Below are 6,419 nucleotides of genomic sequence, written 5' to 3'. Positions count from 1 at the left end.
TTGTTGCTGCCATAGTAAGATGAATTATTCAAGTTGTGATATGGTTTTCAATGAAAGAATTGGTGCTAGCGAACATAAACATACAAGATAAATCAGATGTACAGTATGTATTTCCAAGGGACATGGTGAAGAAACAATTTTTTGGGTCATTCCGAGATGGAATGAGCAAAGCCCTAGAAAATACTGAACACTATGGGGAATTATTTTACAGTGGCCAGGGGATGGACTAGAAAACTTAGAACATCTTTCCATTTCTCACGTCTCATTCTTTGGTACTCTGTGCTATTAAAAACGTTCTTCACCTTCCAGAATAAGCTATTATGTGCTTCAATATTAGATTTGGTACTGAGATGTAAACTTTTCATTTGACTTGTTACACAGCCAAAGCTACTAAAGGACTTATCTGTACAGGGAAATTGATCGGTACTTATTTAGTTGACTATTAATTTCATATATCTTAGAGCTTTTATAGCTATGCCAGTATAAATCCCACATATGGGCACCCTATTCTGGAATAAATGTAACTTTATTCCATAATTATTCTAGAATAAAGTCACATTGATTCTGGAATAGAGTGTCCACACACGGACTGACATAGTTATAGGGGAATACCAGTTGCCTGTCAACTTCCTCTCTAGACAAGATCTTAAAATAAGATCTGAGTAAGTGGGGCACCTGCTTTATGAGACAAACTTCAAGGAAATATAGTTTCCTAATAACCATAATAATATGATAGCACTTTTATATTAAAACTGGTCTATAAATATTAATGAACACTACACAGTTGCTCCGAACTTTTAACAGGATCATCTTAAGTGCGCAATGTGCTTTGGGATGATTTTTGGCCTAGTTCTCCAATCAGTTTACAGTTAGGGATGGTAAACACAGATGTTAAAGCCGAGGGCAAAAACCTCACACAGTTATCAGTGTTTAAGAGCCTGATCCAGCTAAATTAAATTCAAAGGTGGCATAACCAATGACTTCAATGGTAGTTGGACTGGGCAATAAATTAGCCAGCCTCACATAATAGAAGCCAAGCAATCTCCAGTAATTTATTATTTTTTAATGTATTGATATTTTAATCAATGATCAATTGAAGACAATCTATTTTTATTAGGTAATAATTAAAAGGCACAGAAAATATAGATGCAGCATACTCTGAGAGGAGGACATAGCTATGCCAGCATACATTTTAAATGTAGAGCAAGACTTACTCTTTTTAAAATTTAAATCTTTGTAGACATCCTTGCAATTTAGGAAAGGGCAAATTACAATTAGAGACTTGTAATGGATGGAAAATCGATGGAAAAATCTGTTCCATTGCTCTAGCCTGTACCTACACAACTATGGCACCATATGCACAGAACCACATAGCTATGCTGGCATAACCACAGAGCACAGATGCAGCCTACACCAACGGAAAATGTGCCCAACGTGCCTTCATCCTCTACCCCGGGTAGACTATGCAGAGGACCTGGAACAAGACTTTACATCGTGGGAAGTAATGACCAGACTTACAAAAGACCAAAAACACAGATCCAGAAAAAGATGGCATTCGCTGTAGCTTCCTGAAAAAACAAGACACCAGTTGCCTGGTATTAACTGCCATTTCCAACAAATGCAAACACTTCTACCATCCTTCCAGCTTCTGGAAGAAGCCCATGACAGTGTTCGTCTTCAAGAAAGGCGAGCGAGACAACTCCAATAACTGGAGACCCATCTCTCTCTATTCCACCATGTACAAACTGTCAGCCAGCTGCCTTGGGGCTAGGATCACAAACTGGTCAGTGAATGGAGGAGTCATCAGCTCCATCCAGAAGGGCTTCAAGTCTTGCGAAGGCTGCTATATACACAATTTTGTCCTTCAGACTGCCAAACACCTGTCAGGGATGGCTCAAGTATAGTTGGTCCTGCCTCAGCACAGGGGGCTGAGATTTGATCACCTCACAATGTCTCTTCCAACCCTGCATTTCTATGATACAACATACCTCTATTATATCTTTATACTGATATAACTATGTCCACACTCAGGTTTTACCAGCATAGCTAAAGTCATACAATTGCATGTTTAGACAAGGCCTAAGGTTTTAGTGCACATATGCAGCTGCAATTCTGCTGAGGTCTTTCTGAAAGGGGAAGGTACTCTGATGCCTGGTCTACACTTGAAAACCTAGCTACATCACTCAGGACTGTGAAAAATTTCATGCCCTGGGCACAGTAGGTAGCTTTACCTAACTCCTGGTGTAGACGTGGCTAGGCAACAGAAGGATTCTTCTGTTGACCTAGCTAACTCCTCTTGAAGAGATGGATTAACAACACCAGAAAAAACCCTTCCTAGGATGTAGGAAGCATCTACACTACAGTGCTACAACAGCAGAGCACAGCTGCTGTAGCACAGACATATCCTGAGGCTATGTCTACACTATAGAGCCTATACTGCCATAGCTATAATGACATAGCCCCCTAGTGAAGATGCAGCATACGCTGACAGGAGTTTTTCAGTATGGGCTGGTCTACACTACGGGGGTATGTGGGGATTGACCTAAGTTACGCAACTTCAGCTACATAAATAACGTAGCTGAAATCGAAGTATATAGCTCTACTTACCGCGCTGTCTTAACTGCGGTGTGTTGCGCTTCTCGTTGAGGTGGAGTACCAGAGTCGACACTAGAATGATCGATGATTGATTTATCATGTCTATACTAGACATGATAAATCAACCCACGCTGGATCGATCACCGCACGTTGATCCAATTGGTAGTGTAGACAAGCCCGATAGGAACACTTAGAGGAGAGGAAAGTGATCAAGAACAGTCAGCATGGATTCACCAAGGGCAAGTCATGCCTGACTAATCTAATTGCCTTCTATGACGAGATAACTGGCTCTGTGGATGAGGGGAAAGCAGTGGACATGTTGTTCCTTAACTTTAGCAAAGCTTTTGACACGGTCTCCCACAGTATTCTTGCCAGCAAATTAAAGTAGTATGGACTGGATGAATGGACTATAAGGTGGATAGAAAGTTGGCTAGATTGTCAGGCTCAACAGGTAGTGATCAATGGCTCTATGTCTAGTTGGCAGCCGGTATCAAGTGGAGTGCCCCAAGGGACGGTCCTTGGGCCAGTTTTGTTCAATATCTTCATAAATGATCTGGAGGATGGGTTGGATTGCACCCTCAGCAAGTTTGCAGATGACACTAACTGGAGGAGAGGTAGATACACTGGAGGGTAGGGATAGGATACAGAGGGACCTAGACAAATTAGAGAATTGGGCCAAAAGAAATCTGATGAGGTTCAACAAGGACAAGTGCTGAGTCCTGCACTTAGGACGGAAGAATCCCATGCACTGCTACAGACTAGGGACCAAATGGCTAGGCAGCAGTTCTGCAGAAAAGGACCTAGGGGTTACAGTGGACGAGAAGCTGGATATGAGTCAACAGTGCGCTGTTGTTGCCAAAAGGCCAATGGCATTTTGGGACGTATAAGTAGGGGCTTTGCCAGCAGATCGAGGGACGTGATCGTTCCCCTCTATTCAACATTGGTGAGGCCTCATCTGGAGTAGTGTGTCCAGTTTTGGGCCCCACACTACAAGTAGGATGTGGAAAAATTGGAAAACGTCCAGCAGAGGGCAACAAAAATGATTAGGGGACTGGAACACATGACTTACGAGGAGAGGCTGAGGGAACCGGGATTATTTAGTCTGCAGAAGAGAAGAATGAGGGGGGATTTGATAGCGGCTTTCTATTACCTGAAAGAGGGTTCCAAAGAGGATGGATCTAGACTGTTCTCAGTGGTACCAGATGACAGAACAAGGAGTAATGGTCTCAAGTTGCAGTGGGGGAAGGTTTAGGCTGGATATTAGGAAAAACTTTTTCACTAGGAGGGTGGTGAAACACTGGAATGCGTTACCTAGGGAGGTGGTGGAATCTCCTTCCTTAGAAGCTTTTAAGGTCAGGCTTGACAAAGCTCTGGCTGGGATGATTTAGTTGGGGATTGGTCCTGCTTTGAGCAGGGGGTTGGATTAGATGACCTCCTGAGGTCCCTTTCAACCCTGATATTCTATGAACACCACCTCCCTAAAGAAAATTAGCTATGTTGACAGAAGCACTCTTCTGTTTGCATAGTTGTGCCTACGCTGGAGGAGGGGGGTTGTCAGCATAGCTATGTCACCAGGGGTTGGAGGGGGGGGGGGTTTGTCCCTGAATGACATAGCTATGCCAGTCTACGTTTTAAGTGTAGACTAGGCCTACCTTCCATTTTCTCTGTGCCCACCACAACTTCAAATCACTACTCATTCATAAACTTCCACTGAGCCTTCCTATGCTCGGTGGAGCAGTGTTGAGCCTGGGAACATTTGCAGCTGGTTGTCAGAGCTCATTCTGCCACCTCAGGAGACTCATAGCTGCAGCTGTGCACCACAGGCTGCTCACATGCCCATCAAGGTAACAAAAACAGCTGCGAAATCATAGTATTTTAAGGTTTCAGAGTAGCAGCCGTGTTAGTCTGTATTCGCAAAAAGAAAAAGTACTTGTGGCACCTTAGAGACTAACAAATTTATTTGAGCATAAGCTTTTGTGAGCTACAGCTCACTTCATCGGATGCATTAGTTAGTATTTTAACCCATCCTAACAACTCTGGCCATTTTCTCTGTGTCTCTCCACAATCCCAAATCTGCACTCATAATTACACTGTCCTCTTTACTATACCATTGACCTGGGCAGGACTTGTAGTGGGTTGGCAGACACTGCTGTCTCAGCAAGGGGTAATGCAATCTCCCTGAGAAACACCTTAGGAGAATAAAAAGAAAAGGAGTACTTGTGGCACCTTGGAGACTAACAAATTTATTTGAGCATAAGCTTTTGTGAGCTTTTTGCGAATACATACTAACACGGCTGCTATCTGAAACCTATCCTTAGGAGAACAATGTTTTAAAACTGTTAAACTTCTTAACAGTTGCCACAGCACTGCACTTCACCCTCCCTGCTGAACTCCATTTCTATCCGTAAAATAGGGATAATGATGTCTGCCTCCTTTGTAAGCACTTCTGAGATCTACTGATGGAAAGCACTATAGAAAAACTAGGGATGGGTATGGGACTACACTACAGTTTCTAAGGTATTCATTAGATCTGCAACCCAAAAGAACAGTGTGAAGTCTGTGTAGCTTTGCCAGCATAGCTGTGTCCACATTAGAAATTCTTTGCTAGTATAATGACAGGTTTCAGAGTAGCAGCCGTGTTAGTCTGTATTCGCAAAAAGAAAAGGAATACTTGTGGCACCTTAGAGACTAACAAATTTAATTGAGCATAAGCTTTCGTGAGCTACAGCTCACTTCATCGGATGTAACAGTGAAGCACTCCTAGTGTATTTATAGCCTTAACTCTTGCATAGCATTTTTCAGCCATAGGCCAATTTCTTAAAAAACAGGTAAATATCACTATCCTAAAAAGAAAAGAAGTACTTGTGGCACCTTAGAGACTAACAAACTTATTTAAATAAATTTGTTAGTCTCTAAGGTGCCACAAGTACTCCTTTTCTTTTTGGGAATACAGACTAACACGGCTGCTACTCTGAAACCTATCGCTATCCTACAGGTCAAGAGACTGAGGCAATTTGCCCAAGGTCACAAGGCAGGTCAGTGGCGGAGCCAGAGCTCCTGAATTCCAGTTCAGTGTCCTCTTCACTGCACTGTGCGCTACCTGTGAGATTCCCATTTAAAAGGTTGCAGGGTGCAGCATCAGCTATCCTGGTTACATTCACAATGTTGCCTAAACAGGGTTTGTCCACACAGGGAAATTGACCAGCATCGCTATTCCGGAGTAGCTCAATTACACCAAAATAAGGATGTTGGAATAGCTAACGCTGGTGTCACCTTCCCCCATGCAGACAAGGCCAGAGAGAATTTTCCCGCCGAGAGGATCCCCCAGGGCTCCTACACGCGCAGATGGGCCCTAGGAGAAGAAGCTGTAATGGCCTCCCCTCCTCACAAGAGAGGAGACACGAGCAGCGGGAGGAAACCTCGGCAAAGCAGGGCAGGTCAGAAAAAGAGAAACGGCTCTTTCCCGGGGTCTCGCCGCCCTGCTAGCAGCTTCCCTCACTGCCACCCTCTCGCACGTCAAGCCCTTACCGAGACGTGTAAAACGGAGACAGCTGCATCTAGAAAAGGAGGACTTGTGGCACCTTAGCGACTAACAAATTTATTAGAGCATAAGCTCCCGTGAGCTACACTCACTTCATCGGATGCATTTGTCCAAATCCAACACCATTGGCAGGGCCCCGGGGGGTGGCTCCCGTTCCCGCCCCGCCTCTTTCTTACCATGGCGGGGGCTGGGCCTTGAGGCCTCGCCAGACCCCCTGGCCCTAGCCAGATGGCGCCCCCTAGGGGAGCGCAGGGATATGAGGCTACGATGGCGCCGGCCTTCC

Source organism: Dermochelys coriacea, chromosome 2 (genome assembly GCF_009764565.3).
Source record: "Dermochelys coriacea isolate rDerCor1 chromosome 2, rDerCor1.pri.v4, whole genome shotgun sequence".
Classification (NCBI taxonomy): domain Eukaryota; kingdom Metazoa; phylum Chordata; order Testudines; family Dermochelyidae; genus Dermochelys; species Dermochelys coriacea.
Note: the sequence above shows the minus strand (reverse complement) of the source record.